General features: G+C 39.9%; 1 protein-coding gene and 1 long non-coding RNA gene across 6 annotated transcripts in view; one reads left to right on the top strand and one right to left on the bottom strand.

Annotated features, from left to right (window-relative positions):
* The window catches only part of SCFD2 (sec1 family domain containing 2), a 413,781-nt gene that overhangs the window by 262,370 nt on the left and 131,400 nt on the right, over positions 1–20,011 (top strand). The window lies entirely within an intron of this gene.
* LOC144283643 (uncharacterized) overlaps positions 8,938–20,011 on the bottom strand; it is a 29,326-nt gene continuing 18,252 nt past the window's right edge. The window contains exon 2 of the long non-coding RNA XR_013352222.1: positions 8,938–9,538. This is a non-coding gene — a long non-coding RNA (uncharacterized LOC144283643). The remainder of the gene's footprint in view (positions 9,539–20,011) is intronic.

Raw genomic sequence — 20,011 nt, 5'->3', positions numbered from 1 at the left:
AAAACAAAGCTTGGCAAGGGATTATGGGGTAGGGGCAGAGAAGGCATTCTCAGAAGAAAGGAGGTCCCTGCGAAGTGTATAGAACTTCAAAAGATGTCTCTGTGGATTGGATCCCCAAGAAGTAGGTGCTGAGACTGAGTTAGAAGGGCAAGAGCTTTATGGGGTAGGAGGTAGCAGCTTTAAAAGATAAAGAGAGGAGGGAGCAGGAAAGAGCAGGAAAAGTCTCTGACTAGTATGGAGATCTGAAAACTGAAAGGAAAGAAGGAGAAGCAGGTGCAGGGAGGGAGAGCCTCATACCATGATGCAGGTCTGACAAAAGTGACGCCCACGCAAGGGGCAGTTTTAGAGCAAAGATTGCCTGTCAGAGGAGATTTCTAGAAGGAAATGGCCAGGCCCTAGATGATCACACCTGCACCATCCTCAGTCATGGGCTGGTACTGCCTGAGAGGAATGTGCTTGGCCGTCACTCAGACCAACGAGGTTGCCAGTGAGCTAACAGCTGAAGGCTGCCCATTAACTGCACTCCTTGCAGCTCAAAGGCAAGTTCTTTCTTGAAGGGAGATCACTTGATGGGATGAGCACTGGGTGTTATGCTATATGTTGGCAAATCGAACTCCAATAAAAAAATATACAAAAAAAAAAAAGGGGGGGGGAGATCACAGTGAACTCCGGGAGGGCAGCCACAATGTCTAACATGAACTGTTTTACTCACAAAATGCAGGAAGCGCATAATCAGCATATCAATGTCAAAAAATAAGAGATTCCATACTTCAAAAATATATTGGGGAAAATTTACATTTTTATTTTATTTATTTATTAATTTTTTTTTGGTGCAAAAAGCTGTTTTTATTAAAGCACATGGATAGGACCCATGGGCAGAAATCCTATTCCATAAAGTATTTATTTACAAGGGGTATGTCTTAAAAGAGGAATTTTTAAATTTAAATAATATGGAAGTACACAAATGTTCTCTCAGTTACCGCTACAGAAATCTCGCATGTCATCCTAACAAAGTTTTTTCTCTGCCATGTATGTTTATATATTTTATATATACAAAAGCGAACAATATTAAAAGTAATATTTTTTACAGATTGCTTTCTTTATTCAACAAGATCATATCTCTCGTGCCCTCTAGCATCTTTCCTCTGCCCTTACCCCTGCGTTGTTACAATTATCTAGACATTTTCTTCCAGATAATTATTATTTTTTCCACTTCATATTTCTTCGGCATAGTTCACCTTTACTTACAAATGCATGAAATTTCACACAATATGGTCAGCAATTATTTAGAGTTTAAGCACGACTGGTTTCTTTCCTTAACACTATTTCTTAGATGCCAAGTCGCTCTAATTCATTTATATTTGTTAGTTGACAGCCACCTAAGATCTCCAGCCTAATCAGATGCTTTAATTTTCTGCCATCTGTTTTTAGCCTCTTTTTGGCTTGAAGCCATCACTTCTACTTCCCTCGTCAGTGGTGTGGGCTTCATCTGATTTCCCCACAGTGCTTTTCTTGGTTCCATCTGATCTGCTCTTGGCCTCAGCAATCTGAAGCACAGCTTTACTGAGATGTTTTCCGAGCTTCCTTCCCTCTCAGCCCTTTTTCTTTAGCCAGAAGTCAGCTGATTAAGTTCTGATAAAGTTGGGTTTTTTTGTTGATAGCTAAACCCACTGCCATGGTCGGAAATGGTGAGGTGGTATTTCTTTTCAGAAGTAGCGACTGTGGTCCCTTTATGAAATCCAGGTGCTTTCTGGTTTCTCTGGTCCCAAAAAGACAGAAGAAGTGCTCGTACCTCAAGCTGTGAAGATCCAGCCCAATCTTGCTCCAAGACAAACCAGAAATAGCATTTGGGTAGCAATCGTGAGGTCCTAAGAAGACGCTGCAGGAAGCTGCTCTAAGAAAGATAGTCAGTTCATAGTGGTTCTGAGGTTCCATTGGGTTCCTATGTTTGGAAATCTAATATCTGCAGAAACGGATGAAATTTGGATAAAATGATAACCAGCTGGAAAAAAATTGGTTAGGAAAAATTAAGAGGAAACTACTTTGAGTGTGGTTCCCCCCCTCCCCCAACTAAAGAATATTTTATCTTACACTAGAACTTTTCCATATATGTTTTCCTGGACACATTATTTTATTTATTTATTGTGATATTTAGGTCCTCCCTTAAAGTTCCAATCTCTAGGAAATTCAGTACATGCTGCCTTTTTTTTTTCCTGTTGGAATGAGAAAGGCAAAGTACATAATGTGTTCAGCCAAGCTGAAAAGTTTCTTTGTTTTAATTGGATATCAGTACGTAGGAAGATTAATAACAGACTTACTATGTCAACAAGATGTTTCTGGTTCCTTTTAACTATATATGTTCCAGTTGAATGTCTGTTGTTTGGAGGCCAACAAAATTCTCATGAAAATTCTCCAGTGTTTTCCTTAAAATGTGACATTTCTTGAAAAGCATGAGTAAGGTGGATGTATTTTAGGGATACATTTCACCCCTTACTGATAAATACAGTCTGAGCAGTGTCCACTCTGCATGTTTAATGATGGATACCGCTTTCCTTTGGGATGAGAGCCATGTGGTAGCCAGCCTGCAAGGTGGTGCCCAGTGGTTCCCACTTCCTGGTGTCCACACCCTGGGTAGCCCTCTCCTATACTGAAACAGGCAGACCTTTTCAGTGACTAATGGGATATTGTAGAAATGACAGCATGTGATTTCCGAGGCTAGGTCATAAAAAATATTATGACTTCCACCTTGCTCTCCCTTGGGGAAGTGGAAGGCAGCCATCACATCATGAGGACAGTCAGTCTTCAGTGACTGTCTTCAGTCTTCAGTGAGGTCCAGGTGGAAGAGAATAGAAACCTCCTGCCACACTTAGCACCAGTTTGCCAGCCCCGTGAACATGCTGTTTGGAAGCAGACCTCGTAGGGCCGGAACTCCCCAGCTAAGCCACTCCTGAATCTTGACTCACAGAAACTGTGAGATAAAATATTTGTTATTATTTAAGCCTCTAAATTTGGAGGTGATTTATTACTCAGAAACAGGTAACTAATACAGACGGTGTCAAAATCCTGACATGAGGAGTTGAGACGTGGAAGTGTGGCCACATGTTTTGAATCCACGTTTTAGCCTCACACTAACGTGTGAGTCCCATTATTCATATTCATTATTCATTCATTGAAAAAATGACAGGGTTCATCCATTCTTTAAGGATTTTCTGCAGCTCCTGGGAAATCTTAATCTATTATACCTGTGAAATGTAAAAATCAATGAAATAGCATGAATTTCACAGATAAGGTGCCTGCTTCTTTGGAGCTTCAAGGCAGTGGTTTTCCTTTTGTTCTCTTATGGGAAATACTGGACATGTTACTGAATTTTATTATTTTATGGAACCTTTCATATTATCTAGCCTAGTGATTTTCTAGTCTAGCACTTTTAGAAGTGGAATCCTTTTTATTCCACCCAAATTTGCATGGAGCCCTAATACCTGAAATAGAATAGATTAGTGTTTTCATTAGTTAAATATAGTTTATAACTTGAAACATGAAAATATTACAAAAAACAATTAAAATTCATTAGTTTAATATAAGCTTAATACAATGCTTGAAATGAATTAAAGCATTTTGGTGAATACAAAAAATTTGAAGTTCTGGATTGTAGATGACAGCTGCGGTCTTCTGTCGGCATTGGCAGACAATTTACTTCTCTCCCTTGTGCTAGTTCTATTAAAAAGCTAAGTTACACTGTGATAACAAGTGAATCCTGAAATTGTTGTGGCTTCCTGCAACAGCAGCTTATTTCTCCCTCACATTAAACCCTGACGTGGTCAGGCACCTTGCCCCTAATTAGGGACTTAGGAGCCCTCCTGAGGCTCTGCCGACTTCTACTCGAAGCAGGCAAATAAGGTAGAAGGCGTGGGGAGCAAGGGAGACGGAATGTCAGGATGGAACACATGCCCTTAACCATATTAGCTGAGCAATTACACAAATAACCTTCACTAATTTTGTTCAGATTAGTCAGGTGGCCAAGCTACCCCTAGGAAGGCTAGGCAACGTAAAAGAGCATGTAGATACTGTTGAAAAGCAACAATTCCTGCTAACATTGCAAAATATTGTCAGAACACTGATAGACGTCGGCAGGCTTGCCTTATAATACCTGAATACTCTTCAGCCGAGCATTAGGACTAACTCTGTTATCTGTGTGGCACATAGTGGTTCTCCGGGGAACTCCAGTGGACATGTAGTACAGGTAAGCATGCATCTTGGTTTTTTTGGACTTCATTTTTTAATGACATAAATCAGATACTTATGGACTCCTTGGAAACTGAGGCCTAAAAATGAGACTCACAAAACCAAGACAAGGATTAGGTTTCTCAGTCAGTCTTGTGCTTTTTTTTTTCCTCCGCTCCATCACTATCAGCTGTCAAACACACACATTCAATGGCATCCTAAAATTAGTCATACATCTTGGTAAAAGCCAAGTTTGTTTTGATTCATACAAATACGGAAATCATATTGACTAGGCCTTATGTAATGTGTCTTAGCCTAAATTCTACAGAGATTACAGAGTCAAATGCTTGCGGGGACCAGACAGGTAGAAATGTGCTAAGGAGACCTGAATCATGCCACAGGGACTGGGCACTCCTGCTCAGCACTAGCTGATTGTGGCCATTTGGGAGTCAGAGCCACATTCTCAGATTTTGGCGGTGGGGGAGGAGGGGTGTCTCGTTTTGTTTTTTGGGGGTTTTTGTTGTTGTTTAGGAGAAGCCTTATACTACCTATGTAGAAATAAATGTCTTTAATATCGGGTTGTTGAAACCAGAGCAGTGACTTTATGCACTTCTAGATTTGGGTTGGGGAACTAACTGATGGCAGTTCTACTGCCGTGGCATATTAGACAACCAGAGAAAACCCTGTAACAGTCCAACCAAGACCAGCTTGATAAACCATGTCAAGGATATCAATTACCAAAGGACCTAGAAGCCATCAGAAGTGCTACACGGCTCTGCTGAGAAAAGCCTGTCTATAACTTCATTAGACCTAGGAGACCAGGCATTGGCTCTATGTATATTTGAGAGATATTTTATCTTTTTGACATAGTCTTTTTGTCCCTCAGCTTATCTCAGCAGAATGGAGTGTTCTGTGCTCCATGCTATTACATTGAAAGAGGACAAATATAGAAAGAAAGAAACTCTCGAGGGCAGCGCAAAACAGAAATGAGGAGCTGGGTAAGGTCAGGGAAATAGACTATGCTATGGAATACTTGACAATAAAACTCAAGTATTTTAGCATCACCAGTTCCAAATAATTTTATTGCCATTGAAACAGTGAAGCATGATTTTGAAGCAACTATTTGTGCATTTCTCAAGAGCTACATAGAACCAATCCTTAACCACATGTACGAAGTGGCTCTTCCATTTTCAGAGCCAGAGACGGTGTCTCATTCTCTTTATCCTTCTCATCTTCACCCAATACTTACTGTTGCAAAATGAAATTCTTACACTACCCAAAGTGCTGGCCCGAGATGCACAAGTTATTCACTTAGTTGCTTACACCAGGCGTCTCCTCTCCTGACCTAAATGCCGTTTTACTGTGCACATGTGTTGTAAATAGGTAAATGTAATGTGATGTTGATATATTCTGCATAGAATTCTATGCATTAGAGTAACTTAACTCCATAGAAACTCTTGAAGTTGGGATCCCTGGGTGGCGCAGCGGTTTGGCGCCTGCCTTTGGCCCAGGGCGTGATCCTGGAGACCCGGGATCGAATCCCACGTCGGGCTCCCGGTGCATGGAGCCTGCTTCTCCCTCTGCCTATGTCTCTGCCTCTCTCTCTCTCTCTCTCTCTCTCTGTGTGTGTGTGTGACTATCATAAATAAATAAAGAAAAAAATATTAAAAAAAAAAGAAACTCTTGAAGTTTATCAAGTTAGGTGCAATGATTGTAAATCCCTATTAACTGTAAAACATAGCTGGGGATCCACTAGGCTCACCAACACTTTTTTCCCCATCATCATCCGTGAGAATGTCAGGCATCAGTAAACCATTAGAGACAACATAAGATGCAGCGATGCTGAGGGTTCTAGAAACAAGCCTCTACTATAGGGGATCCCACAGATGGTTGCACAAGCCCTTTTAATTAGCATATTATTGACCCAATAATAGCTTTTTCTGAGAGATGTGTTTTATATTCCAGCCCACCAGCTGGCACGGATATGCTGCTTAAGGATCACATAATAAAAGTCTTTATGAAAATGCGCGCACAGCATATGTCTAGTAGCAGATTTATAGATGAAATAGTCCCTGTGGTTCTCTCTCTTTTCACCAAAGAAGGGAAATGAATAAATATGCCAAACCTGAGCAAATATTTAGGTTCAGCAAGGGTTTTATCTCATTCACTCATTCTCATATCAACAAGTTTAACCTTAAATCTTAACCTCTGTTTTTCAAAATTAGTTATCTTCACTTTTGGTAAAGATCCTTTACAAAATCCATCAGTAAGATGAGCCATTAGAAAAGCACAGTGCGTGTTGGCAACGTTGGAAGTTCCATAAGGAACTTGCTACTAAGAGGTAATGTGCAATAAGTGTACGTTGGAAGAACTTAATGTAGCTGTGGTTTGCAGAACGGGCAGGAAACTCAAAGAACAGAGAGATTTATCATTGCACAATTTAGAGCATTTTACACTTGATCTTAGCCAAAAGGCCAAGACGCAATACAATTGAGAGCATTCTAAAGAAATTTTCAGCCAAACTAGTCAGAAAGCAAAGTATCTATACTAAACACAGCTATATGCTTTCTGTTTTTCATACTACCAAGCTTCCATAATGAAACATTTGAATCTCAAATTATTTCATCTTTATTACATTGTAGGAAATTAAATTTTGGTTTGAATGAGCCCCATAATATGAAATTGAGGTGTGGTTAGAGAATTGTGTGGATTGTTTATAAATAAAGATCCTTCAGATGATTTACTTAACTCTGTGTGTTCATTCAGTACTTCATTAATTCTAGAAAATTGGTGTTAGAGTAAACTCATCTCTTACATAGTATCCTTTATGAGTCACACTCTCTGGTAGGTACATGAGCTAAGGATAGAAAGATCTAGCAATTCATTTAATAATAGTAACTCAGCAAAGAGTGCTATTTTTTTTAATATTATTTATTTATTTTAGAGAGAGAGCACACCTGAGCGAACCTGGAGAGGCAGGAGAAGAGGGAAAGAGAGGATCTCAAGGAGACTCCCTGCTGAGCACGGAGTCTGATGTGGGGCTCAATCCCATGACTCATGAGACCACAACCAACCCCAGCCAAAACCACAAGTCAGATGCTCAACCAACTGAACTACCCCAGGTACCCCAACAAAGAGTGCCAGTGACAGAAATAGGAAGCCAGGGAAGAATCCAGTTCAAAAAGGAATATGCATGCAGGATTTCAGGCCATGCTCACCCATTGCATCCCTGTTATATGTCCACAACACTGTGCTAGATGCTGGTGTAGGCGGTTTGTTAGTAGGGTGAGGTCATTGTCCTCTCACAGTGGAAGCCACACCAAGAAGATAAGCAAACATGAACATGTAATTAGCAACTCAAGACAGAATGAGATTAAGCATCAAGTGATTCCAAGAAAAATCTGGACAAGGTTCTGAGCAGAAGAGATAGAAGAAGGCAACATAGAGACAGAGAAAGAGAGGTGGCTCTAGGATCAGAGAGTCAAGAGAGAATCTTGTTTTCACCATTCTGTGACAGCAGCATGGTGTTAAGTCAATATCCCTGGGCTCCAGTTCCCTTGTCTAGAAAGTAAAGATCAAAATGCCTTTGGTACACATTGTGCTGATGATGAAATGACATAATGTATGGGAAGTGCATGACTGGTGCAAGAGGCACCAATTACATGACAGCTATCCCTATGATTATTGTGACCCAGCAGAGGCAAGAGTGGGGCAGTCAGTCCTCATGCAAAAGATCGGCTTTACCTCAAGGATAGTGGAGGATTTGCCTAGGACCTACCATTTAAAGACAGGAATAATTTAAAAAAAAAAAAAAGAAGAAGAAGAAGGAGTCAGTGAGAAGGCTAATCTATTAGAAATTTGTCTTAAAAATGGGCCGGAGTCAGAGTCAGATTACAGAGGGCCTTGAATACCCTCTTCCTTGAATAGGAAGAGAAATTCAGACTATGTTTTATGGGCAGTCGGGAGTCACTTGGAAAATATTGACCAAGGAAGTTGCTGGATGAGATTGATGTTTTAAGGCTCTTATTTTGATAGATCTGATCATTGGATATGCAACCTGGATTGGAAGTGAGAGAGTCAAGAGTTAAGGGTGAGCAGAGAGGGAGAATGAACGTTTATTGAACACCTATGGTATATATTTTAGACCATGGTCCGAAAACCAGTCTCTGATTCCAAATGGATTCTCCACTAAGGAAGAATCAATTTCTCTTCCTCTTTAATGAAATGGAAAGTGAAAGCACAGACGAGCTTTTCCGAATTCTTAGGGGAGTTGGTTAGAGCAACCCAACTACCGTCTATAGTGGAATGAGAGAAAACCATGGTGCTTGTGGAAGGAAACAGCAAGATGCAAATTGTTTGAAGGAATATTTTTGTATTAAAATATTAAATTAAATATTATTAAATATTTAAAATATTTAATACTATTTTAATACTATTTTATATTTAGCATTAAAATAGTATAATTTTTTTCCCCTTATAACAAGGGTGTCTTCTATGTTCTCTTCCCCTATCCTTTTATACTTAGAGTCAAAATCCTAACAGCGAAGTTTTGGGGGCTTCAGATGAAAGGCATGATTTCTCCATTCAAATCCGTATTCATTAAAACCAAACTGTTAAAATGGAAGCTATATAATACAAGCTCTTCTGTGAACATTTGGACATCTGTAAGGAAATACATAGAAGCCCATTTATCAATCTGAAAAGTATCCAAAAACAAAAAATCCAATCACCTTTATTTGAGAGTGATCCAAGAAAAGGTGACTCCATTTTGGCAGACTCCCTGGTCGATGGAATTGTCTTCAGACTCATGAAGAGATTTGCCAGCCCTGTGGGAGAGCAGGGTTGGGGGTTGGGGGGGGCAACCACAACTATATCTATAGAGTTCTCTTAGTGGATTCCAGGGAGTCCCAATACATAGCTTGGTAAATCAGAAAGCCGGGATTTTCTAGACTTGTATTCATTTTTCTGTTCAGAAGCATCTCTTCCACATGCTGTTCTTATTAAGGAATGTTCTGGGAACTGTGTGACTCTTGAAGAGTCAATTTGTGCTTCCAATTAACGTTTTCAAAAAATATTACACTTAAAGCCTAACATTGGCCAACAGTCTTAAAAATTTTGTAGGACCGCCATTTTATTTTCCTGAATGCAATCGTAATAAAAACTTCCATATTCTGGCTTGCATTGAAGTGGTACGTTCCAAGAAAATATCCAAGATCCCAGGGTTTAGTTGAACTGTGACATTGTGTTCATTGTTGGATTGTTCTCATGTTTATCATAGATTTTTCTTGTCTTGTTTGGCTGGGGTGAGTTCTCTGGCCTGTAACAGATAGATGTGGTTTTAAAGTGATTAGACATTTTTCTGTGAAAAGACAACTTTATATCTGAGAGAACATTAAGTGTTTAAAAGTCCTAAGGTTTGGAGATGTAAAAAGCTTTGATTTTACCTGCACTAGTGCTTGTAAGATATGTCTTGTATTGGTTTGCCTTTTTCATTTAGTTATATAAAATATTCTTTTAAACCTAGCAAACAGCTGCTGATTGGGAATACAAATGCCGGCTCAAAGGGAAATTGCCAATCTCACCTTCAAATATGACTCTAACCTCAGAATAGAACTTCCATTTCAAATATTGCTAAAAACCTATTTTTAAGTGCCTGGAGGAAAACTCACTTAAATTCTGTGCTTTTATAGGAAAATACATGCATATCTTCAGCTCAAGATATCAGATTTTATAACTTTATAACTTTGCATTCTGAATAAAAATCTATTTGTCTAAAAAGTCCATACATCATTATAATATGGCAAGTATAGAATATGAAAGCCCTTTATCATCCAACCTCTCAAAATGTCTTTCTGAGACTATCTTGGAGAGTATTTCTCCATATTTTCTTTCTAGAGAGTTACTAATAAACACACGCATATATTCATTAAAATGGATTGGATTCACCCTCTGCTTACACTTCTACAACTTGTTTTTCTCTCTTACACATTTTCTTGCTATTATGTACAAACCTACTTTATTCTTTTTTAACAAATATTTCATTCCGTGGGGGAAGTGGCCCATAATTTATTTGAACAATCCTCTGTTGATGGACATTTATATGAGATATTGTTCAATTTACTTTTTAATTTACATACAGGAAAATTCACTGTATGTGAAAGTAGAGTAAAGTTCTATGAGTTTAGACGAATGAGTGCAGTCATGTAACTACCATGGCAATGGAGATGCAGAGTTCATCACTCTAACACTTTTACTATACTGTTCCTTTGTAGTCGACTCTTCCCCCACCACCAGCCCTTGGCAATCCCTATGCTATTTTCTGTTCCTATACTCTTACTCTTTCTAGAATAGCATAAAAATGGAATCATGCAGGATGTAGCCTTTTGGATACGGCTTCTTGCACTTAGTATAATGTGTCTTTATCCATCAGTGTTCCTATGTGTACCTGTAGTTCATTTATTTTTATTGTTCAATAGTCTTCCATTGTATGGAGGTGCCAGTTCCTGTGTCCGTTCACCAGCTCAAGGACATTTGGATTCTTTCCTGTTTTTAAAATTATGAATAAAACCACTATAAATATTCATGTTTAGGTTTTTGTGTTAATGTAAGCTTTAATTTCATTTGAGTACATGCCAAAAGTCATTTGTGACCATCATGGGTCACATGGTAAGTATAGGTTTAACTTTCTAAGAAACTGCCAGATTGTTTCTAAAGTGCCTGTAACCATTTTGGTTCCCACCAGCAATGTGTGAGCATTCTAGTTATGTATACTCTCGCCAGTACTTGATATTGTCAGCTTTTTTTGTTTTTTGAATCATTCTGATAGTATGTCATGGTGTCTCATTGTGGTTTAAATTTGCATTTCCCTAGTGACTCATAATATTGGGTGTCTTTTGTATACTTATTTGCCATTCATGTATCTTCTTAGGTAATATGTCTATTCAAATCTTTTCCCATTTTCTCCTTGGATTGTTTTCTTATTGAGTTTTAAGCATCCTTTGTATTTTCTGGATACAAGTTCTTTATCAGATGTTGTTATACAAATATTTCTCCCAGATCATATTTGTCTTTGCAGACTGTGTCTTTTTGCAGATCAGAAGCTTTACATTTTGATGATGTCCAATTTATCTTTTTAAAAATGGATTATGATATTGTTATCATCTAAAGCTTTGCCTAACCTAAGACCTCAACAATTTTCTCCTACATTTTCTTCCAAAAGTTTTATAGTTTTATTTCATACTCTCAGATCTTTGATCCATGTAGAGTTAGTTTTCATATAAAATGGAAGATATTGGGACGCTGGGTAGCTCAGTGGTTGAGCATCTGCCTGTGGCATAAGTTGTAGTCCTAAGGTCCTGAGATTGAGTCTCACATTGGGCTTCCTGTGGGGAGCCTGCTTCTCCCTCTGCTTGTGTCTCTGCCTCTCTCTGTGTCCCTCATGAATAAATAAAAATCTTTTTTAAAAAAGAGGGAGATATTGAGGTTCATCTTTCTACTTATGAATGTCCAATTGTTTTAGCACCATTGTTTGGAGATTTATCTTTGTCCATTGAACTGCCTTGCACATTTACCAAAATCAGATGCTCATATATATGTGGTTATATTTTAGACACTTTATTCAAAGTAATGAACTTTAAAGGTCTGCCATATTGCCGCTAAATCCATCCCGAGAAATGAAGCTACCAAATCCCATTTAGACTATGCATTTCTTTATAACTTAATGAAGTCCAAGAGAACACATTTCATAGTTAAACTCAGGTCATTAAACTCTTGCATTGTTTAAGGCAGAGTTGGGCATGGGGGAAAACAAAGTTAATAAGAAATAATGTGTGCACCCTTTGGTTTAAATACTCTTAGTAGGATTTTTCCCAAAATGAAGTTTAATGTTAAACTTTTCCAGATTCTTCCTAATAAGGAAAGTGTGAAATTCCAAAATAATTCCCTCTTACACTCAAACACACACGTGCACACACACATACACACCACACATCAGAAGGAAAAGTTTATAGCTTGAAAACCTTTGATATTGGCATAAACTCAAAAATATATAATCTTTTTATTACTAAAAGTTTGTCTTCTTATAACAGGACAGAGTATTAGAAATTGCCTTTTTTTTGGGGGGGGGGGGGGGTTTGACCAACAGGATCCTAAAGCAAGGTACCTAACATGCCACAGGCCTTTATCAATGAAATGTTCAGAAAACAACCCCCTTCCATCTGTCTCTCCTGTTTAGATTACTAGCTTACTATATGCTGGCCTACCTAACCCTCAAAAGCCCTGAGGACTTTTCATCAAGCAAGTGAAACAACACTGTGGTAGAGAAATTAAAAAAAAAAAAAAAAAAAAAAAACTACTTTAGCAAACTTGAAAAGAGCCAGGCAGTCATTCCCTCTATATACTTAACCCATTGAATGCTTGACCAGGGGAAGCTCAGAACCCTGGGGAAGATCTTTCTTTTCTTCCTCTTTCCCTTCCTCTATCCTTCCCTCCCTTTTTTTCTTCCATCCATACTGAATAGGTGGCATTGAGCCATGTCAGGAAGGAATATAACAGTTACTTCCTGATAATGTAGTTGGACAAAGAACACATATCTGCAGAACACAGAAGTAATGAGTACGATTCACAAAGAATTCTACAAAACCCGAGTTTTACCACGATGCACTGATACTTCTTTTTTTTTTTTTACCAATAAAATAAAATAGTGGCAGCCTTTGTCTAATTAGCCCCTGCCAAAAAAAGTCCATCTCAGAAAAAATAATGGAATCTGAATTAGCACAAAAATGTACTTAGTTTTCATTAAATATCTGTATATTAATTACTCCTACTCTTCTACGAATTTCCAGATTTCCAGGTAAAGAATTTAAAGAACCACCAAAGTGATGAATGCAAAGAGTACTTGGAATAGACCCTGGGGGCTGAGAGGGATCTCTCTAATCACCTTGTCCGAGCCTGTCAGCAAACCAACACTGGGCAGCCTCACCCATTTTTACCAAGGTCACCACCAGGTCACTGCAGAACTGGACCAGTTCTTTCCTGGGAAGAACTGCACAAAGAGGACCTCAGACAGTCTGGAAGGAGAGTGTGGGCCTGAGGAATGATGGTGCAGGCCCCCAGAAGGAGCAGACGAAGGCAGCCAGCAAGGGTGGAGGAGCTGGCTGGGCTGGCAGTGTGTTTGCAGACCTCTGAGTTTGGAGCACTCCAGGCAGACAAGTCCATGGCTCTGGATGGGACTGGCTCAGTTAGAGACAGGCCCACTCACTGCTGCTCTAGTCAGTAGGAACCCAAGAGCATCTATTCTGTTGGCGTATATTGATTCGGTCGGGGTATTAGAGTGACAGTTCATAATACACTGCTGTTTCCAAAGAGTAAAGCGTGCACAGCTCATTTGATCAGAAGTTATAACTTCACACTTTTACTAGTAGGGAAAATCTGGAAGAGTTTAGTAACCATTTTCAACTTTGGAATTTGTCATTCTCCAGTCCTTCCTTTTTCCTCTTTTTCTTTTTTAATGGTTTAAGTTAGAAAGTTTGCGTTTCATTAAGCTTCTATTGCCATGGACCACACCCTATTTCAGTGACCTTGAAGAAACTTTTGTCACTGCTCTGGTTGCCTGGAAGTTCTGGAGTAGTTCAGACAATCAGAAGGATCTGGTTCCCAGAATGACTGTCTAAAAGAAGTTAGGAAAGAGCAATACGACAGTAAGCCAGTGTGGATTTGTAGGATTCTCAATACAACTTCATCCTGGTATCCACAACCAGCAGGAGATTAGTTAAGCCCCAGAGAAGCCTATCTCCAAGCATGCACTGTGTATCCCCATTTCCCTTTTGGGGCTGCAAAACTGGGCTTGTGGTTTGACCATGGTGTCCTAGAAGGACTGGTCAGGACACTCAGGGATGGCATTTTCAGCTCCTCTGAAGCCATCTGTTTATCCAACAAGTATCTATTGAATATCTACTGTGTGCCAGGCATTGTATGAGACGCTGGAAACGCAGTGTTAGTTCCTACCCTACTGGAGCTTAGTCACACCTTGAATTAGCAGTGGGCTTTGGGCAAGTTTTTCTCTTCTGTAGATAAAGGACCTGGACCGCATGTTCTCAAAGGTTCCTTTACAAGTAGGAAATTCTATTCCTAGAAGCAGAGCATCCCCAGTATCTCTTAAGGAGAACAGAAGCACAGCTTCAACAGTAGGGAACAAAAACTCCTAGTGTAACAACTTAACACAAAGAATTGGAGGCGGGGAGGTAGTATATTTTGTTTCTGGGATGAGAGCTTACTTTTTAGGAAAAATTTGATGGAGTTTTTCTGAGAAGAGGAAAGAAGAAAATGAAAAACCTTAGTAGTTTATATCATCCTTGTTAATTCAAGTAGGTGTTGAGAACAATTCAGTCTAAGTAAAAAGATTCTTGAAACTTAAAATATATGGAATGAATATTGTCCTTGTGCCAAAATATATTGTATTTGTTCAAAGCAAATTCATTTTATACTTGTATTTAACAAAGAGGAGATTTTGACAAACTGCTCTTTAAAAATTAGATCCATGAACTCAAGAATCATACTCCAATTAATGAATTCCGAGTCTCCTGTAGGGCAACTCAGCAGGCCACGTGGGCTATCAGAAGGAATGAGAAACAAGGTCCTTGCCTTCAAAGAGCTCACAGTGTGTAGTTTCTTCTGCATGGACTAAGTACCTTTTATAAATTCCTTTTTGTTTTGTACTCGAGTCTTTAGCATTTATAATGGAAATATGATGACCTTGGCCATATCAAGAGGGGGCTGGGAGGTGCGATAGCACCATACAACATGCTGTGAAGGCTTTGGAAGTACAGACTTGTGCTTTGACCAAAACCCTGGAGATTGGAAGGACCTCTCTTCCTCCTGGAGGCGTGATCTCTAAATTGTACTTCCTAGGCATTTTCTATCAGCAGCACAGAGAGTATTCAGTTTTCTTTGATGCATTTCTGGGTTTGGAACTATCAGTGCCGTTTGGCATCAATTAAACTAAAAAATGTTTTTTCGTGGACTAGCAAAAATGTTTGCTTTAGTGTTGATTTTCTCATTTTGTTATAAAATAGATATCCCCATCTGTGTTTCATCCAGGACAACTTGGAAATAAAGATATTTTTAAGTGTATAAATGTGATTTGAGAATTTGAAGAACTTAGTGTGGTGTTTATATGAGCAAGTGTAGATTTCTATTTCAGAGGTGGCCACCCAGAAGGCCACCTTCCCTTCTATTCCTGCCCCCCTTCTCCTTTTCATTCCATTCCTCTGATTCCTAACTATCATAATAGAAGCTTTCAGCAAACCAAACGCAGCAGGGCTATGGAGGTGCTCAAAGGATGGCTCAATCATACGTGCCCTGTTTGGCCATGAATACATGAGGACAGTATAACCAGGGGACCCAGTATACCAGATACAGAGTCTAAGTAGATATATTCTGAGAAGGGGGAAAACACGCACAATTTTAGAAGCCATATTAATGCCTCTGGGTTACAAGGACTGCCTTTTTCAGACTGCTTGAGCTTGGGATAATCTGACCCACTATGTGATTGTGGGAGTGGGGACAGAACAGGGACCAAGGGATACTGGACCCCTTCTGCAGTAACATAATTCCACAGGTCAGTGAAGAACCTTATTCAGAGCAGCTGCAGGAAAAGGAGACAGCTGTAGGCATCAAAAATAACCTTTTAGAGCAGCCCGGATGGCTCAGCGGTTTAGCGCCACCTTCAGCCCAGGGCGTGATCCTGGGCACCCAGGATCAAGTCCTGCGTCAGGCTCTCTGCGTGGAGCCTGCTTCTCCCTCTGCCTGTGTCTCTGCCTCTCTCTCTCTTTCTCTTTTTCTGTCTCTCATGAATAAATAAATATTTAAAAAATAACCTTTTAATAAAAATGCTATCAATGATTACTGGGGAGAAATAGAATATTTTATTTTTATAATAGAATTTGTAAAATTTTGGCAGAAGGTAATTGTTCCAATTTGGCATTAGATAGCCAGTCTTCAAAACAGGCCAAACTAAGAGTTTACAAAGGACTGATAGTGTCCTAGCCTACCATTTATTCATTCAAACTTTTACTCACCAAATACCTATTAATTGGCTACTCTGTCATTTTTCCTCAAACTTACTCCCCTTGCATAGGGGAGGAAGTTTTTTTGTTTTCTTTTTCTTACATAGAGTCCTCCAAGTCAATCATGCCTTTTTTTTTTTTTTTTTTTTAATACAAGGCTTTAAATCCCATTACCCCATTGCCTGGAATATGCCAGGTAAAAAGTCTGGTTTTCAGTGTTAGCCTGTTTGAGTTGAACGAGAAAAGAATTGAGCCAGCCATCACCACTCTAGTGAACTCTTCTGACGCCAAAATGTAGCCCAGAATCCTTCATATTGGGGAGATTAACGAATCTTCAAGTCTTCATGTTTCCTGGGGAAGGCTAGGACTGGCCATTATGGTTTTAGAAACTCAGCCACAAGTATTTAACGAAAGCAGACGGCTTGAAAATAGGAGGTTTCCATTGGCTGTTTCCACATGCCCAGGAGCAGAGCCGCTGCTGACTGTGGAGTTTACGTTCCAAGTCAGCCTCAGCTTCACTGGGAGGACCCCGTCTCTGGAACTCTAACTTGTCGCCAGCAGGGCTTCCCCTACCACCTGCAACCTCCCACCTCACTGTTGGGGATGCAGTTTTCCCTAGAGTGATTACCTTCACATGGTAAGGGTGTGCCACAGCCAGTGATGACGAGCACACCCACTACAGGTTCACACTCAACAGGTTCCACTCCAGATGGGCACTGGGAGTTGCATTTATTAACACTAGGCCGAAAGAGATCCAAAGTGTTTTCCAGAGAAACGTAATGCCAGGGCAAAAAGACGAGTAGAAAATAAAACGAAGCAGAATGTAAGATAATCATTGATGTAATCATAAAATATTTTTTTAAAAAGCCACGGGATCTTATATAGTTGATATTGGTCTAGATTTGGCACAGAGCTTCCTAGCAGTCAAAGAAAAGAGAGAACTCAGATTAGTCAGTATTTGGAAGGGGGGACTGATGTCACAGCCTTCTGCCCACCTGGACACTACCTTCTCAGTAAGAGCTATGTCTGCTGAATTCCTGGAATGGCCTGTAGCCACACCATCATTTTCAGGGCCAGGTCCACAGGGGTCTGTGATTCCTTTTCCCAAAGTAGGCTTTGGAAAGCCGGTGTCGCGATGTTCCCAATGTACCGTTGGAGTCAGGAGTTCCTTGAATTGGAGACACAGCTGCAGATTTCAACTTCTCATCTCAGCAGTACTCCTCTTTTGGGGAGAAAATTCTGGTCAGAAGGAAGGAATGGAAAGTAGGGAAGGGAACTAGTTGTTTAAAATTAGATGTGGTATCACAGGAAAGGGTTTTCCCTCCCTGATGGCTAATTCTACATTTAGATCCATGCACCCCTGAGTCTAAATATTTACTGGGCTCTATGCACAAAGGTCTCAAGAAGAAACAACTACCCACATGTACCATAAATCACTTGCCTGTGATGTACTGAAGAAATGCAATGTGTCTTTCTTTACCCTTCTGGGTATTAAGCACCGCTCAATCTATAGATTTACAGGCCTCATTTTTTCACTTATATAATAAGTAATTCTTGCCCTGCAACTTTGTGCCAGGCACTGGGGATAAAGCAGTGAGTAAAAATGGCAAAATCTCCACACACATACAGTTTATAATTATTTTGCTGTTGTTACTTAATGTTAAGAAGAAAAACTTTACTCTTGCATTTTTTTTGCAGCTGAGTCTCATAAGTATTATCTCTCTTCTGTTTTGATCTCTAAATTACCCTGTGAGGTAGTTTGGCAGGAATTAATCCCCCCCTTTAGAGATCAGGAAAAAGCTGAAACTTGCCAAAGTCACACAGAACTGGGGTTCCAAACCAGGTCTCTCAGCTCTAATGCCTAACCTTTCTCAAGTACACCATTCTCCCAATTAGATATTTTCCCTTTGCCTTCTGACCTCTCATTTTCTAGCTCTTTGTGGCACTCTAGAAACGGGCATGCACATTTCTCAGAAAACCAAGCAGATCGGAAGAAATAATCAGAATACAGGCTTCCTAGATTTGCTGGCTGATTTAATGTCCACTTCTAATAGCCTCAGAGGCCCCGTTCGGGTCGGCTCGGGCATGTTTTCAGGGCTGCCTTATGGAGAGAGAAGACAGAAAGATACTGTGTTCTTACTCCTTGTCACTATCAATTTCAAAAATTCAGGCCCCAGGAAGAGAAAATAGCATTCTTCAACGTTTGTGCCTTTTTATATGCATCGCCCAAGAGTTAACTTGCATTTGACATCATTTTGCTGTCCGCCCTCCTTTCCCAACCTCCCAGAGATAATATGTTTCCTACCCCCTCAAAACTTAACAAGAAATGATAGAAGTGCTTCCGACAGAACCACAAATCACTTGCTGACATCCCTAGTGGCGTTAACCATCATGCTCTATGATACATGGACCTGTGGCCCCTCCTCATTTTTCACACTGGGACGCTGGCATCCAGTCATTGGATTCGAATTGGCCCAGTAATGTTTTCCATCTGCTGGCTTGGCACCAGTCGTCACAGAGTGTCACCTGGGTTCTATCTTACGGTCTCCAGGGCCAAGGCTAGAAGCACTGCAGAAGAACAACTACCTTATTCATCTGTCAGCACTGTTTATTCTGTGTGAACAAAACAAGATTTTGCTGAAGTATATATAAAAGAAATTTACTGGAAAAGTCTCGTCAAAAGGGCCTAAAATGCGTTTCCCCACCATCTCGCTTCCTTTCCTCTCCCCCCACATCTTCAGACTCTGACAGACCTCCAGTGTCATCTTCTCCGAGGAGCGGTTCCTAACACCCTCACCCCCCCCACACATGCCCCTGGAGAACTTATTTCATCCTGCATTGTATCGCCATTATTTATTTGTATTTCTCTCTCTCACTAGACTGTAAACACTTCAAAGGAGAACAAGCACTGTGTCTTTGAAAGTTCATACCATACAGTGTGTTTCCATTCAGGGAGTGATTTGCAAGTTTAGAAAAAAAAGTAGTCATCTCTGTTAATTTTTGTTTTAAGATTTTATTTATTCATGAGACACACAGAGAGAGAAAGAGGCAGAGGCAGAGGGAGAAGGAGGCTCCCTGCGGGGAGTCTGATGCAGGACTTGATCCTGGAACCCCAGGATCATGACCTGAGCCAAAGGCAGACGCTCAACCACCGAACCACCCAGGTGCCCCCCTCTCTGTTAGTTTTAAACTGAATCTACAGAAATAAAATGATAAATAAATAAATAAATAAATAAATAAATAAATAAATAAATAAAGATTGAAGTTGCCATTATAAAAAATCAACTAGGTAAAACCTTTTCCCTTTTATAAAAAGTTCAGTGTTGTGGTTTTTACTTTTTTTTGAAGATTTTATTTATTTGAGAGAAAGAGAGAGAGATAGAGACCATGAGTAGGGGAGAAGGAGCCGAGGAAGAGAGAGAAGCAGACTCCCCGCTGAGCAGGGAGCCTGACACGGGGCTCCACCCCAGGACCCTGGCATCATGAGCTGAGCCGAAGGCAGATGCTTAACCCACTGAGCCAGCCAGTTGCCCCAGATTGCCTTTTAAAGACAATTTTTAAAAAAACAACTGAAAGTTTTTGTTGTTGAAAATCGACAGGGTATTTGAAAGTGTTCGATATAATTTAAAATTGACCTTACACGCTTGACAAATGCATCATTCATCAATGATGGCCAGGTAAGTTGATGCTTGTGGCTCTAAGATGGGTTTCTGCTTTAATTGGAA

This window comes from Canis aureus, chromosome 14 (assembly GCF_053574225.1).
Source record: "Canis aureus isolate CA01 chromosome 14, VMU_Caureus_v.1.0, whole genome shotgun sequence".
Lineage (NCBI taxonomy): Eukaryota > Metazoa > Chordata > Mammalia > Carnivora > Canidae > Canis > Canis aureus.
Note: the sequence above shows the minus strand (reverse complement) of the source record. Positions and strands in the feature narration are given on the sequence as shown.